The sequence below is a fragment of the Lygodium microphyllum genome, chromosome 17 (assembly GCF_053477565.2).
Source record: "Lygodium microphyllum isolate KBCC chromosome 17, Lygodium_microphyllum_v1.1.10, whole genome shotgun sequence".
Classification (NCBI taxonomy): Eukaryota; Viridiplantae; Streptophyta; class Polypodiopsida; order Schizaeales; family Lygodiaceae; genus Lygodium; species Lygodium microphyllum.
The window spans coordinates 118,119,038-118,136,656 of NC_141151.1; positions in this window are offsets into that span (position 1 = coordinate 118,119,038).

The following is a 17,619-nucleotide window of genomic DNA, read 5'->3' on the forward strand; positions in this document are numbered from 1 at the left end:
GTCTCCCAGACCAAGGACTACCAGATGATGTCTCTGGTCCACTAAGAGTCTGTGATTCTTGCTTTTCAGCCTGCACATGAGTGTCATGATCATCATCATCATCATCCAATCATCACCACTAGATGCATACCAACTGCTCATTTCATCAAAGATGACATCCCTGCTCACTCTGAACTTACATGTGATAGGGTTGTAACAGCGATACCCTTTCTACTCTAAAGAGTATCCAATAAAGACACACTTTTCAGCCTTTGGATCCAGTTTCTTCCGCAACTCATCTGGCACATGAACATATGCAATGCAGCCAAACACTTTCAAGTGCGATACATCAGGCTTCTTGCCAGTAAAGCATTCTTCAGGAGTCATACCATGAACTGTAGCTGTGGGAGTTCTGTTCATAATATAAACAACAGTATGAACAACCTCAGAACAAAAATGCTTAGGTATATTCTTTTCAGCCATCAAGGCGTGTGCAACTTCTGCAATATGCTTGTTTTTCCTTTCTGCAACCCCATTTTGCTGTGGGGTATACCTACATGTGAACTGTCTCTTTATCCCATGAGACCTCAAAAAATCACTGAACTCATTCGAGAGGTACTCTCCCCCTCCATCTGACCTCAAGCACTTTACTTTCAAGCCTGTTTCTCTTTCAACTGCAGCCTTGAAAGTTCTAAAGTGCTCAAACGCTTCACTCTTTTCCTTCATAAAATATACCCACAGCTTTCTAGAACAATCATCAATGAATGTGACAAAGTATGAACTGCATCCAAGAGATACATTTTGTGTAGGCCCCCAAATGTCTGTATGCACAACATCAAGGATATTTCTGCTTACATCTCTGTCATGTGAAAAGGGTTGTCTTGCCTGCTTATCAAACTGACATGCTTCGCATACCTTATGAAATTCTGCAACTCTAAATGTAGGCAAACCTGTAACCAACCCTTTGGATTGCATTAATTTCAGTCTTTGTACATTTGCATGTCCTATGCGTTTGTGCCAAATTTCAATATCTGCAACAACACCTTTTCCTTTAGCATACATAGCAGCATTCATAGTAGGAATTCCAGCATCCAGAGTAAACATACGTCCAACCCTACTTCCCTTTGCAACTAATCTGCACTTGTCATTGAAGTCCTCTACAAAGCAGCCCTTTGCATTAAATCTCACCTGCAGCCCTTGCTCTACCATTTGACCCATTGACACCAAGTTCTTTGTAATAGATGGCACATGTAATATATCTGAAAGACTCTTTGTCTTACCATCATGCAAGGACAAGAGAAAATTTTCAACATGTGAAATTGGGTGGCATGAATCATCACTCGTCTGCACATAACCTGCATTTTGTAAATCCTGCATCTCTCCAAACCATTCTGCATGGCTGGTCATATGATTGGATACACCTGAATCAACATACCAAACATCATCATGTGTTCCCTTTCCTGTAACAGCATTTAGCATATGCTGCATAACAAACAAACGTTCATTTTTGTCTTCATTCTGTCATGAAGACGATGTATAGTTTCCTTGCTGCAACTTACCACTGCGAATATAATCTTTCTTACATAACATTAGGCTGTAATATGACCTGTTTTGCCACAGTAGTGACACATAAGACCAGAGTTGTTAGAATCTTTGTTCTGCCATCCACCTCTTCCTCTAAAGCTCCCCCTGCCTCTAAAGTTACCACGACCTCCTGAAACCTGCATATCGCCAAATTGCTGATTCAATCTGTTTTGCTGGTTGTCACTACCACGTCCTGTACCACGGCCTCTTGAAGAGAACCTGCCACGTCCCCTTCCTAAACTGGAGTAGAAAGCCTGGACCTGTTCACCACTTCTTTCAGATGTCTCACTCTGCATGTTGATCTCTTCAATGATCATAAGAGAGACCAACTCATCAAAATCTGGAAATGGCTTTCTGACATATACGGAAGTTACAAAAGACTTCCAAGACTTTTCATTGTTAAGTCCACCGAAGGTAGACGACACTAAATCATCATCATCGGGCATTGCATCAATCGCTGCCAATGCATCTACAATGCTCCTTACCTTCAGTGCATACTCATTGATAGACATCTTCCCTTTCTTTAATGTATTCAACTCTTGTTTGAGTTGAATCTTTCGTGCCTTTGTATTTACATAAAATATACTTTCAAGTATGGTCCAAGCTACATATGAATTCTCTGCATTTCTAATATGTCCCAGCATATTATTTTCAATTACTGTAGACAACCAATACATGACCTTTTTATCTTTTGCATTCCATTCCTTCTGTGCCTTTGTCTCTTCTGCAGTTGGAGGATCACTCACCTCCGGCTCCTTTTCTTCACTTGAAACAAACTTGTAGAGGCCTTTTCCAATAAGGAAGTTCGTGACACGGAACTTCCATGAAGGGTAGTTGTTCTTGTCGAGCTTCTCAATGGTGGGGCTTCCACTGTTCTCTGCCATTATCACAAAGCTAATACCAAACAACAAGCAGATTTTCTGCAACCCTCAACTTGTAGTGCACAGTAATACATCAGACAGCCTTTTTCATTGTCTAATCAACAATACATGCAATCTGCAACCAGTTTGCAGATAAACCTTGTGTTTACTCGCTGTAAACACCTTTGAACTTACAGATCTAAAATATGTAACTTGTGCACCCACTTTCGGTCAATACAGTCGAAGTCACAGTGTATCCAGAATTTGCTGTCCGCAACCTTGTGGCTCTAAAACGGGGCCTGAAACGGCCTCAGATGCCCAAAAAAACACAGCGCTCACTGCAATCTGAGATTTTTGCTCGACCCTGCTTCTAGTGCCTCCACAGGCACTATCCAAGAGAGAGTGGAAGAATGGGAGAGCTTCTTACCCATGGCTTGCTTGCTCAAACCTTGCTTCTTCTCCTTCGCTTCAGCCTTCGAAATCAGCCGCTCTTAGTGGCGCGGCTTTGATACCATGTTAAGAATCGTGTGGTGGGGGGACTTGCTCAAGATGCTGCACCGAACACACACAGAATGCACAAGGAGAAGCTCACTCAAGAGACAAGAAGAGAGATGGAGGCCAAAACGTTTTCTTGCTGATTTTTTCTTCTTCTTCCACACACTTTACAATGCCCACAAAGTATAGATAAGATACAACATAAAGGAAAGTGGCCTACTAAGTCAAACAATGCATAATTGACTACACTAGTCGACTGGCACTATAATTATGCCAGCTGTAAATAGGTGTAACAATCTGAATATAATAAGTAATGAGTCAGTGGCCATGTGAGAGTCATAATGACCACCAACATGCTAAGTGTAGACGTGTGGACCCATCTAACCAGGCGGTCCATCATCAATGTCCGCATGTGTTGAGCTTGTCATCTCAACATGTTTTGTCTGTGGGTTCTATCCCACATGTATCTCTTTGGCATGCTCGTTTGGGCCATATGTCTTTGAAGGGAATGAAAATGCTTTCTGGCTTGCAGTACTTACTGCCCCTTGATTATGCATGTTTTGATTCATGTGAGCATTGTCTTTATGGCAGGCAGACTAGGTCTACGCATAAGAAGTCTTGTAGGCCACGCATGAGTGAGCCCTTGGCATTGGTACATTCGGATGTTTGTGGGTCCATGCCTTGTCAGTCTATGGGTGGTGCAAAGTATTTTGTTACGTTCATAGATGATTTTTCATAGAAAGTTTGGGCTTATGCCATTAAGCTGAAATCCAATGTCTTAACTGTGTTTCAGAGATGGCTTGCATTGGTTGAGAACCAGTCTTGGTGTATGCTAAAATGCCTAAGGACAGATAATGGAGGTGAGTATGTCTCACGTGCTTTTGAGTAGTTATGTGATGAGAGGGGTATTAAGCATCAATTGACCGCCCCCTACACCCCCCCCAGAATGGTTTGACTGAGTGGATGAATAGAACCATCTAGGAGTGTGTACACAATATGCTTAGCCATGCAGGCCTACCACAGAACTTTTGGGCTAAGGTAGTTAGTACAGCTGTGCATGTCATAAACAGATCACCTTCTAGTGGTTTGGATTTCCAGGTTGTAGAGGAAGTATGGATTGGAAAACCCCTCTCTTATGTGCATCTCTGTGTCTTTTGATGTGAGGCATTTTGCCATGTGCCCAGGGACGAGAGAAGTAAGCTGGATCCCAAGAGTGTCAAATGCATTTGCCTTGGTTATGGGGATGCAGGCGAGATGGGTTAGTAACCCATCTCTGGGATCCGCAGGCACATAAAGTCATTTGCAGTCATGATGTAGTCTTCCATGAAGACAAGATGCATAGGCATCCTAAGAGAGTTGTTGAGATCCGTAGGGTCATATTTCAGGAGGAGCCGAGAGCTCATGCATAGCCAGTTGGACAGCCTACAACTGCAATAGATGCTCCTAGTCAGGGCATTGGATAGGCAGCTGGGCAAGCAGAGAGCCTGCCGTGAGACGGTCTACTAGAGACAGACATCCACCAGATAGATTTCAGCCCTCGATGCATTATGTCTTGGTTACAGATGCAGGAGAGCCTTTCACTTATGATGAGGCTATGCCCAAGGGTGACAGTCACTCCTGGGAGAGGGCTATGCAGTATGAGATAGACTTCTTGCATAAGAATGACACTTGGGATTTGGTTTCCTTGCCTACGGGCAAGAAGGCTTTGCCATGCAAGTGGGTGTACAAGCTAAAAAGTACCCCTGGACACCCCAAGCTGGCATACAAGGCTAGATTGGTAGCAAAGGGTTTTAAGCAGGAGCATGGTGTGGACTTTGATGAGGTCTTTTCTCCTGTGGTTAAGATGACCACCCTGCGCTTAGTCTTGGCTTTGGTTGCTCAGCTTGACTTGGATTTATTCCAGATGGATGTTAAGACGACTTTCTTACATGGAGACTTGCATGATGAGATTTATATGGTGCAGCCTAAGGGCTTTGTAGAACCTGGTAGGGAGCTCCTAGTGTGCAAATTGAAGAAAAGTTTTTATGGCTTGAAACTGGCACCTAGGGACTGGTATCATAAGTTTGATGCCTTTATGCAGCTCATAGGGCTACAGCTGGAGTGCTATGGATCCGTGTCTTTACATGAAAAAAGCTTGTGATGGTTCTTTATTGATTTTGGTACTCTATGTGGATGATATGTTGATAGCAGGGAAAGCTCATGATGAGCTAGATGCTCTTAAGGCTCGGCTCAAGAAGAGCTTTGAGATGAAAGACCTGGGACATGCCGCTCACATACTTGGTATGTGCATTACATGCGACAGGCATCAATGACTCCTCTACTTATCACAGAGGGAGTACATTCATAAAGTCCTTGAGCGCTTCCGCATGCAGGACGTAAAGCCTATTGGCTGTCCATTGCCTTCTTATGTGAAGGTATCACACATTGATTGTTCGCAAACAAAAGAGTAAAAAGGCCAAGATGGCCAAGATTCCCTATGCATCTGCAGTGGGCAGTCTTATGTATGCCATGATAGCCACTCGTCTAGATATTGCCTTTGCAGTTAGTGTTGTGGCACGCTATATGGCTACAGCTGGCAAGAAGCATTGGGATGCTGTGAAGGGTATCATGAGGTACCTGAAGGGCATTGTTAGATATGTGCATATGCTATGGCAGCCAGGATACAGGAGTCATGGGATACACTGATTCTGATTATGTAGGACATGCAGATAGTAGGAAGTCCACTTCCGGCTATGTATTCACCTATGTTGGAGGTGCTGTTTCTTGGATGTCCAGGGTATAGAAATGCACAGCCCTTTCTACTACACAGGCCGAGTATGTTATAGCCACTGAGGCTTGTAAGGAGGCCATTTGGTTGGGTCGTTTAGTTGCTGACCTTGGTATTGATGCTATCCCTACACTGCATTCGGATTCTATGAGTGTTATTCAGTTATCCAAGAATTCGGTCTTCCATGCAAAGACGAAACACATTGAGGTGAGGTATCACTTCATATGTACGGTCGTTGAGGACAAATCTGTTGATCTTGTCAAGATCTCGACTGACCAGAATCTTGCAGATCTGCTCACGAAAAGCCTCTCTACAGAGCGCTTTGCCTTCCTTAGGAGGTTGATGGGCGTGGGATGAGATGACATCTTTCCTCATACTGTTGTACATGTGTACATGTTGTACTATCTTTTTTTCTTCTTCTTTTCACTCCTCACTGGTGCAGATTCGCCTTTAAGTGGGAGGTTGTTGGGGGTAAAGGCGCCTCTGCCTAGCCGCCCGTGTATTACTACACTGACAATCACCGCCACTGCACACTGTAGGTGGCAGGCTCCCGTCACCGTCACTTTATTCTTTATTCTTTTAGTGACAGTTTGAATAAAGTAAGGCCCGGTCACACGTTGTGACTGTTGGAGTTCCCATTTCTAGTCTCTCCCTTTCTTGCTCTTGCTCTCCTGCCATAGCTCTCGAGTCCAACCTTCGATCCGTTGCTCTCTTTCATGATGCTTAGTGGGATGATTTGGCATTCCTTTTGCGTTTGCACCTATCTCGGTCATGCTATTGTTAGTGATGTATGCATCTTGGTTGGCTATGTATTGAGCTTTCCTTACATTGCTCAATCAGTTGTGCCTTTGTTTGGTCTCTTTTATTACCCATGATACCTATTCTATGCATGATGGTTATGCCTATGGGATGTATCTCAGCTTGACACATTGATCCTTTGACAATTCTCAATGCTAGTTACATATTCACTCACTACTATAGTTGCAGCTATTCCTTGGCAGTTGCAATTTGTGTTATATCAATGATTGTCCCTCTTTGGCACTGATTCCTTTCTATTGTACTTCATGTTTAGCATGTTTTAATTGTAGTTTACTATAGTATTCATGGCATTGTTCATCTCCATTTGATAGTCTTTTGCATTAAGTTTGTGGATAGCTAATTACTTGTCAGCATCCCTTGCTTTCAACTTGATCTAACAATGGTTTTGGGGCTATTTGTAGGTTATTATAGCAACTTATTTTTCCCTTTTATACATTTTTTTTTTGGTCTCACTATGGCTAATGGCTCTAATGGTAGTGCTATTTTTAATATTGACAAGTTGGATGACATCAACTATAGCTATCAGAAGGCCCAAATCTAGCAAGTTTTAGTGTAGAATATGCAAGTTAAGCCTTTGAAACATGAAGGTGTCAAGATCAAATGCATTGATGTAGATAATTTGGTTGAAGTGGATGAGCTATGTAAGTCCATCATCATTTTGTCCCTTTCTAAGTAGGTTTTTTATAACATTGTCTTTGATGGGTAGATGGAATAAGATTCATAAGGTCTATGACAAATAAAGTCTTGCTTCTTAGATATATTGGTTGAAGCAACTCATGGACCTTTGCATAAAGGAGGGCACTTCCATGTCAACCCATTGAAATGAGTTTCATTCCATTCTTAGCCATTTGTCTTAGAGAATAACCTTCCCCCTTTTTTCTTCTTGGTTACATTGTATGAATCATGGGATACATTTTGTACTGCTACGTGTGTAAACATGTCTACCAATAGGCTAAAGTTGTAGAATGATGTAGAGATGCACTCTTGAATAAACAATTTAACTAAAAGAACGTCGATGCTTTCCACACATCTCATGCTTTGACAATTAGAGGTAATAATGGTAGGAGTGGTAGCAACCATTGTGGGAGAGACTCTAAAAAATCTCATTCTCTGTCACGTGGGCATTCTCAAAGTAAGTCTCATGGCCATAAGTCCTCATTGACATGTCATTATTGTGGAAAACTAGGACATATTTGGCCACAATGCCATAAAATGTGTGAGGACAAGCACAAGCAAAAGGGCAAGGGTAAAGTGTAGGACAAAAATGATGATCACAACATTGTTCCTAGAAAGTCCAGTGTTAAGATTGAAGAGGCTAATATGTGTGATGATTTCATACTTTGCAGCTTCTTTTCTTGATACTTCACAGTTGGTTGATGCTTTGTTAGGGTGGTATACTCGGTGTTGATTGATAGATTTAGGGGCTTCCTTTCATCCGACCCTTCATAGAGAGTGTTTTCACTCCAATTGTAGTATGACTGGATTTTTCCATTTGGATAATGACTTGGAATTAGAGATTATTAATATTGGTGATGTCCATGTCAAGATTGTGGGAGAGAAGGAAGGAGTCTCACTCATAGCTTTCTTGCTTGCACAATGGGGGAATACACACAAAGGTGGAGGCTGAAAACAGTTTTCCTCTTCTTAGTTGTGTAAGCCAAAAAGAACTCAAGTACATAGAAATAGAAGAACCCTATATATGGGTCTCAAACCAAACTCAACTAACTAAGGTGGCATACTAACTGAGCCACGAACTAGAGTAGATAATGATAGCTGTCATCTAGCTATCATTCATGGGCAGTGTACCAACCGTATCTGCAATTGACAAGTTGGTGACATAAATGCACAACGGTCACCCTGGCATATCACGAGTGGAGCTCGATATCTCAACACTCCCCCTCGAGCTCAATCCCAATTCCTGCACACCAAGTAGGTCTCTGAACTTGCACAGCTTCTCTGCGCCCAATGCCTTCGTGAATATGTCAGCTACCTGATCTTCTGTGCTGACATAAACTAGATTAATAAGACCTAGTAAAACCCTCTCCCGCACATAGTGATAGTGCACCTCAATGTGCTTTGTTCTAGCATGATAGACTAGGTTATTTGCCAAGTGTATACTACTCATGTTGACACAATAAATGACAACTGGCCCATCTGTAGGTTGATGCATATCATAAAGTAGCTTATGCAACCAAGCTACCTCACATGCAGCCATTGCTGCACCCCTGTACTCAGCCTCTGTGCTTGATAAGTCAACTGTAGGCTGTTTCTTGCTGCTCCAAGTGACTGCAGCACTCCCAAAAGAGAACACATATCCACTGGTAGATCATTTATCAGAAATACTACCAGCCCAATCAGCATCAGTGTATCCATACAACTATATCTGAACCCCAGTCTCCTAAAGTAGTCCATACTACAATGTGGACTTCACATACCTAAGTATGCATCTAGCCGCATCCAAATGCGGTTTCCTTGGAGCCTACATAAATAGACTTACCAATCCAATAGCATAGCTCAAATCTGGCCTGGTAATAGTCATATAAATCAAACTTCCTACTATGCGTTTGTACATAGTAGGGTCTTCCAGAAGCTCACCTGCATCTGCGCTTAGCTTCACATTCTGCTCCAAAGGAACTGAAATAGGCTTATAGCTTGTCATCCCATATTTGGACAGCACGTCCAATCCATATTGCCTCTGCAAGAGCCGTATCCCACTTGGTGATCTAATCACCTCAATGCCTAAGAAATAACGCAGCTCTCCCAAATCCTTCATCTCAAACTTCTAATTCAATAGCATTTTCACATGAAGGATATTTTCATCACTCTCACCTATCATAATCAAATCATCAACATAAATGACAAGTAGCATAATACCTTTCTCTGTTTTTCTCACATAAAGTGAAAAATCTACCTTGGAAATCTGAAAGCCAATAGTGACAAGATACTGTCCTATCTTGTTAGACCATGCTCTAGGTGCTTGCTTCAAGCCATACAAGGCTTTCTTCAACCTGCAAACAAACTAAGAGGAACATCATGCACATAACCTGGTGGCTGCTGCATATAGACCTCTTCTTGCAAATCACCATGCAAGAAGGCATTCTTTACATCCATCTGATGTAAAGACCATTCCTTTGATGCAACCATAGCAATGACTGCTCTTACGGTTGCCATCCTTGCAACCGAACTGAATGTTTCTTCATAATCAATTCCATTTGTTTGTGCATACCCCTTGACTACTAATCTTGCCATGTATCTGTTCACAGAACCATCTGCATTGTGCTTCACCTTATAAACCCACTTACAACCAATTGCATTCTTACCTTTAGCCAAAGGTACCAATTCCCATGTAGCATTTGCCTCCAAGGCATCCATTTCTTCATCCATGGCTTACTCCCATTTTTCTTTTCCCATGGCTTGCTCAAAAGAAGTGGGTTCTAGTTCCTGTATCACTTTGACCATATATGCATAGTGAATGGTCGTAAATCCATCATATTTCAGCCTATCCACAGGATACCTAGCTCTGGTAGACCTGCGTAAAGTAGGTTCACTCCCAGGTGCTCTCAGAACATCCCTGGTCTTCCTTACTCCAGGTGCAACAATAGAAGGAATACCCAACTCATCATCAATGCTCTGTTCTGAGCCACTGGATTCGCCATCCACATACGAGTGACCTGCATTCACATCAAACATGGGCTGATCTACCTTCTCTTTTCCTTTTCATGATACCTGTATACCACTATCTGCATTGCTTTGAGAAGATTCTCCTGATCTCAATCTGCCTGTCCATGGTGAAGAATGTGAACCACTGCTAGAGGATGCTCTAGGTCCACTAATATCTTGTGACTGCTGCTGTGAATTCTGTGCAGCATTACCATTTTGTGCATCTACATTATAAATCACATTTACTAGTTTATACCAGCTACTCATCTCATAAAAAATAACATCTTTGCTCACTGTAAACTTATGAGTAGAAGGGTTATAGCATCTATACCCTTTTTGCTGTAGAGAGTAACCAATAAAGATTCACTTCTCAGCTTTTGGATCCAACTTGGATCTCAACTCATCTAGCACATGAACATAGGCAATGCAACCAAAAATTTTCAAATGAGAAATATCTGGTTTCCTACCAGTATACCTCTCCTCTGGAGTCATGCCATGTATTGCTGCAGTGGGAGTCCTGTTCATTATGTAGACTGTTGTAACAACTGCTTCAGCCCAGTAAAAATCTGGCAAGTCTTTTTCGTTGAGCATGGCACGAGATACCTCTCCAATATGCCAGTTTTTCCTTTCTGTAATTCCATTTTGTTGTGGGTATGACTGCATGAATATTGCTGCTTTATGCCATGCTCTTGCAGGAACCTTGCAAACTCATTTGAGAGGTACTCTCCCCCTCCATCTGACCTTAGGCATTTTATTTGCAGGCCTGTTTCTTTTTCAACCATAGCTTTAAGAGTTTTGAAATGCCCAGAAACTTCACTTTTCTTTTTCATAAAATACACCCAAAATTTTCTGCTATAGTCATCAATAAAAGTGACAAAATAATGACAGCCTCCAAGAGATGCAGCTTTAGTAGTCCACACATCAGAGTGGATTAATTGCAATGGCTTCTTACTCTCTTGAACATGTCTAGGAAATGGTTTCCTTGCCTGTTTTCCAAATTGACAGGCTTCACATACCTTATGCATTTCTGCAACCTTGTATTTAGGCAATCCTGCAACAATATTTTGGGCTTGCATTGATTTAAATCGCTGTACATTAACATGACCAATGCATTTATGTCAGATATCAATATCTTCAACTACATAGGTCCCATGTGCAAACATTGCTGCACTCAATTCAGGCATGTCTGCATCCAATATAAACATTCTGTCCTTCTTCTTTCCTATTTCTATCAAGCGACCTTTATTTTTCATATCCTCAACAAAGCATCCATGAGAATTAAATCTGACCTGCAAGCCCTGCTCAACCATTTGACCAACAGAAACCAGGTTCTTGGTGATATTCAGGACATGAAATACATCCGACATGTATTTCTTTTTCCCATCCTGCATAGACAAAGGAAATTTTCCAATCTACACAATAGGATGTGCAGTATCATCACAGTCTCCACAAATCCTGGTTTTTCCGTTTTCCTTGCATCCTGCATCCATTCTGCATGACCTGTCATGTGGTTTGATGCACCTGAGTCAACATATTACACATCATTGCTTTCTTCTGCACTTGTCACAGAATTGGTCATGTGCTGTACCATTAAAAAATACTCATTTCTGTCATCACCCCGTCTAATAGAAGATGCATAATTCCCTTGTTGCAATTTTCCATTCATGATGTCATTATGCTTTTTATAGCAGTCTTTAGCCATATGACCCATTTTACCATAGTAGTAGCATTCAACATTGTTGTTTGCATTTTGGCCTCTTTGCCATCCACCACGACCTCTTTGGCTCCCCCTGCCTCTAGAGTTACCACGTCCTCTTCCATAGGACTGGTTTTCTTGAGTTTGCTGCATATTTTGATTTCTACCACGGTCTCCAGATCGGCCTCCTCTACCTCTGCCTCTGCCTCTTTCAGCATTTGAGTAGAAGACAGCTTCTTTTGAAGTTCCTCCTAAAGAAGATGCATGACCATTTCTCTGCTCCTCAGAAATTAGAAGAGCAATCAACTCCTCAAAATCAGGAAATCTTTCATGGACGGAAATGGATGTTCAGAACTGTGCGTAATCCTTTCCTAGACCATTCAAGGTCACAGAAACTAAATCATCATCTTCCACTGGCGACCCAATGGAAGCAAGTGCATTTGCAATCTTCTTCACCTTCATGTGGTAGTCATTGATGCTCATATTTTCTCTTTGCACATTATGCAACTCTTGCTTGAGTTGCATTTTCCTGGCTTGCGTATTTGTGCTATACATTTTTGTCAAAGTATCCCATGCCTCCTTTGGCGTACTTGCATCTTGAACAATCATAGAGTCTAAAATGCTGATAGACAACCAGTACATAACTTTTCTAGCTCTCTCATGCCATGCTTTAAATGCCTGCATTTGCTGCTGATTGGGAACATCAGGAAGAACTGGTTCTTCTTCATTTCCTACAACGAATTCCCAATATCCTTTTCCCATAAGGAAATTCGTCATTTTGAACTTCCATGCTTGGAACTTGTTCTGGTCAAGCTTTTCAGTGACAATCTCTAAAAGAGAATCTAACGCCATTATAGAACACTGCAAAAAATTCTGTCACTGCAAAGAACATAGCTTCAGCCTCACAAGGGCAAAGCTGCATAACTGACGAAAGTGGTATTTGACCACATAGTCACTTCCTAGTGACGATTTTGCATCAACAGGCAACAAGGATGATTCTGTAACTCCCAATGTCTCCACGCACAGGCATACAATGCAATTTCTATAGTAACTTTTCACCGACCTGTAGAATAGTGGTCGCACAGCATAAAACAGGGCCTTTTCCTGAGCGCGTGCAGAAAACTTCTGCCTCCAAAACAGGCCCCGAAATGGCCTCAAATCAAAGATCCCTATCCCACAGCATATACTGTCCTCTTGCTACACCGCGAAGGGCGTCTCAATCTGAGACAATGTACTCTTGCAATTTTTGGCTGTGCTACCTGCAGAGACTTGCTCCCAAAACAGAAAAATGAAAGCAACAATGGTCCTCTTACCGTAACACTGCGAACTTGGTTTGCTTTCTTGAGCTCCTTACCACAAACAAGGATCTGATACCATGTCAAGATTGTGGGAGAGAAGGAAGGAGTCTCACTTGTAGCTTTCTTGCTTGCACAATGGGGGAATACACACAAAGGTGGAGGCTGGAAACAGTTTTCCTCTTCTTAGTTGTGTAAGCCAAAAAGAACTCAAGTACATAGAAATAGAAGAACCCTATATATGGGTCTCAAACCAAACTCAACTAACTAAGGTGGCATACTAACTGAGCCATGAACTAGAGTAAATAAGGATAGCTATCATCTAGCTATTATTCATGGGCAGTGTACCAACCGCATCTGCAACTGACAAGTCGGTGACATAAATGCACAACGGTCACCCTGGCATATCACGAGTGGAGCTCGATATCTCAACAGTCCAACTTTAGTTTGTGGTTCAGGTATAGCATGTTTATTGTTCATGATGTATATCATATATTAGCTCTCATGAAGAGCCTTATCTCTGTTGGCACTTTGGATAATGTAGGTTATGCAGTTTTGTTTGGTGATTCCTCATGGAAGGTTATTTGTGGGAATCTTATCATTTCATGTGGTGATAAGTCCAAACTCTCTACTCCTTGCTTGTATCTCGGGTCAGTTGACTATGTTTTGGTAATGGATATAGTTCCACATTTATCTCTTTGGCATCATTGCCTTGGACACATGTCCTTGAAATGAATGAAAATGCTTATCCATTTTCAGTATCTTCCACCCCTTGACTATTAAGTGTTTTTAGTCTTGTGATCATTGTTTATATGGTAGGCATATGAGCAATTTTGTAATGAGAGAGGTATTAAGCATTAGTTGACCACATCGTACCCCACTCTAGAATTGTATGGCTGAGGATATGAATAGGAAAAATCAAGTGGGCACATAAATTACTTCACCAAGCTTGTTCTCAATCCCATCCTTAGTAACAAGTGGCACACTACAATATGAGTAATTTTATGTAAAGTATCATCACCAGTGGCAACATATTTCTCATTCTGCATTTGCTCCTTGCTATCAAACCACTCAACATGATGAATCATGTGGTTTGTAGCTCCCGAATCCAAAAACCAGTCATTCTCACGAAGAGGGTGAGTCATGCTCCCAAGCACATGGTCCATAGCAAATAGGTGACCTCTAAGCGATCCACCTCTAGCTCCATAACATGTACCACCATAAGCGCTTGCATAGTGGCCATATTGGGTCCTTCCATGACCCCTAGACATGGCATTCTCTTTTTGATAACAATCCCTCTCAAAGTGACCAAAATGCCCACAATAATGACAAGTGCCATCTCTTTGTGAAGAAAGACTAGACCATCCTCTACCTCTAGGGAAAGATCTCCCCCTGCCTCTATGCATGAAGTCACCATGACCAAAGTCACCTCTTCCACGAGCAAAACCATAGGAGTACATCTAGAAGGTCCTTGAGTAGTTTCATCTACAAGATGTTAAGCCTATTGGTGTGGCTATCCTTTACCTGCTCATATAAAGGTTAGTTAGGCTATTTATATGCACTTTGATGAGCAAGAGGCTGAGATGGGCAAGATCCCTTATGTATCCACCACAATGGGCAGTTTGATGTATGCCATGATAGCCACTTGTCTGCCGAACATAGCATTTGCAGTGGAAGTTGTGGTACGCTATATGGCTACAAGTGGAAAATGGCATTGGGATGCCATCAAGGGTATCATGAGATACCTAAAGGGCACAACAATTATATGCATCTATTATGGTGGCCAGGATACAAGAGTCATGGGGTACATTGTATTTGATTATGTAGGACATGCAGACAATAGGAAGTCCATCTCTGGCTATATCTTCACCTTTGTTAGAGGTGTTGTTTCTTGGATATCTAGGATGCAAAAATGCATGACCCTATCTATTACAGAGGCAGAGTATTTTGTAGCCCCACTGAGGCTTGCAAGGAGGCTCTTTGGTTAGGACTTGGACCTTGGCATTACATGCAAAGAATCTAGTCTTCCATGTGAAGAATCCGGTCTCTACACTACGTTCAAATTCAATGAGTACTATTCAGTTGGCATAGAATTCGGTCTTGTTGGTGTTAACCCTAGCACAAGAAAGGCCAAAAATAAAAAGAAGGAAGCAAAAAAAGGCACCCTAATAGTAGAAATAAGAGGGAAAAGGACCAAAAGCGCAAATATACCTTAAAATCCCAACGTGAGTAAAAAAATGGAAGAACCCCAGTACAAGAAAAGAAAAAAATAAAAAGAAGGATGAAAAAGAGAATTTCCATTCGCCTCTCCCATGCTCTTAGTAAAAAAAGAGGGATGGATTATTTCACATGTGTATTAATTATCGGGATTTGAACAAGTCAACGGTCAAGAACAGGTATCCTATTCCTCGAATTGATGATCTTTTGGATGAACTTAAAGATGCCAAGGTATTCACCAAAATAGATCTTCAATCGAGTTATCATGAAATTCGAATGAAGGAAGAAGATGTGTTCAAAACATCCTTGGATGTTTTACCTTCAAGCAATCTGAGCAAATGCCAAGTCTCATTTTCAACCAATGCAACATATGAAAGAGGGTTATACCAGTTCTTGGTTGTGCCATTTGGGCTTTCCAAATGCACCCGCTACTTTTCAAGCCCTCATGAATAAAATATTGCACCCCTTCTTGTTCAAAATAGTCCTTGTTTTCTTTGATGATATCCTAATCTATAGCAAATCCAAGGATGAGCATTTGAAGCATATGAGAGAGGTCTTTGACACATTAAGAAGACACACACTCTTTGCCAAGATGACGAAGTGTTTTTTCATGGAAGATGAAGTTGAATACTTAGGTCATGTTGTGGGAGAACAAGGGATTAGAGTGGACCCCAATAAGGTAAAATGTGTTAAAGAATGGGCTACTCCTACGAATGCAACCTCTTTGAGAGGATTCCTTGGGTTATTATCCTTCTATAGAAGGTTCATCAAGAATTATGCTCATGTGGTGGCTCCATTGACGAATAGGATAAAAAAGGAGGCTTTCTTTTGGGACTCCATCGCCGATCAAAGTTTAATTGAGTTGAAATCTCTTCTGATTTTAGCACCCATCCTTGTATGCTTGGATTTCTCTAAGGAGTTTATCATATGTGCAGATGCTAGTGGAAGAGGAATTGGGGCTGTTTTATGTCAAGATCATGAAGTCATAGCTTATGAGAGCGGAAAGCTTGATAACAAGGAGTGTCAACTACATGTTTATGAGCAAGAAATATTAGCAATATTGCATGCTATCAAAAGGTGGTATTATTATATCTATGGCAGCCATTTCAAGGTCAAAAGTGATCATCGTGTGCTGAAATACTTTCTTTCATAACCAAATTTATCTCCCAAGCAATGAATATGGTTAGCTACTCTTCAAGGATATGACTTTGAAAGATCTTATATGGTTGGAAAAGACAATTTGGTGGTGGATGCCTTATCAAGAATGTGGGCATGTTCAATTTCTACCATTTCAACCGTGCATAAGAATTGGATCCATGATAATCAAGAGGAGTATTTGCTTGATGAGCAAGCATCAAAGATGATGAAAGAATTTCAGCAAGGCAAAGGAGAAGAGTATCCAAGTTTCAAATGGCACAACGGTCTTTTATGGTATCATGGTAGAGTATTCTTGACACCACAATCTTCTTTCAAAGACCGTATCTTGCATGAGATGCACTCTTCACCTTTAGCGAGAAACTATGGGTTGTTCAAAACATTTGACAATATCCATAAGAGTTTCTATTGGAAGGGCATTTGGAGGGATGTTAAGGATTATGTTATGCAATGTCTTCCGTGTCAACAAAATAAAGATTCCTCTCTTCTACCTGGTGGCTTACTTCAGCCACTTCCTATTCCTCAAGGCAAGTGGACTGATATTACAATGGATTTTATTGTGGGATTACCTACAAAAAAGCATGGGTGGAATAGGATTTACGTGGTGGTGGACCCGTTGACTAAATCAGCTCATTTTATCCCTACCAAGGCTCAATTTATAGCAAAGTAAGTGGCTGAATAGTTCATGGAATGCATTTTTAAGCTTCATGGCATGCCATTGAAGATAGTATCCAATCGTGATAATAAGTTCATGGGAAGTTTTTGGAGGATTTTATTCACTTCTATGGGAACAATTTTGACTCCTAGTATGGCATATCATCCCCAAACCGATGGCCAAACAGAGCGTGTCAATGAATGGTTGGAAGTCTATCTTCGTCATTTTTGCCATGACACTCAAGCTTTGTGGGATCATTGGTTACATCTTACTGAATTCTGTTATAATAACACTCATCATATGAGCATTGGCATGTTGCCATTTGAAGCGCTTTATGGATACAAAGTGCAAATACCTTCAGCCCTTTTTCATGAAGACGTGAATCCACAAGCCAAGGCTGAAGTTGAGAAAATGGAAGCTCTTTTGCATCAATGCAA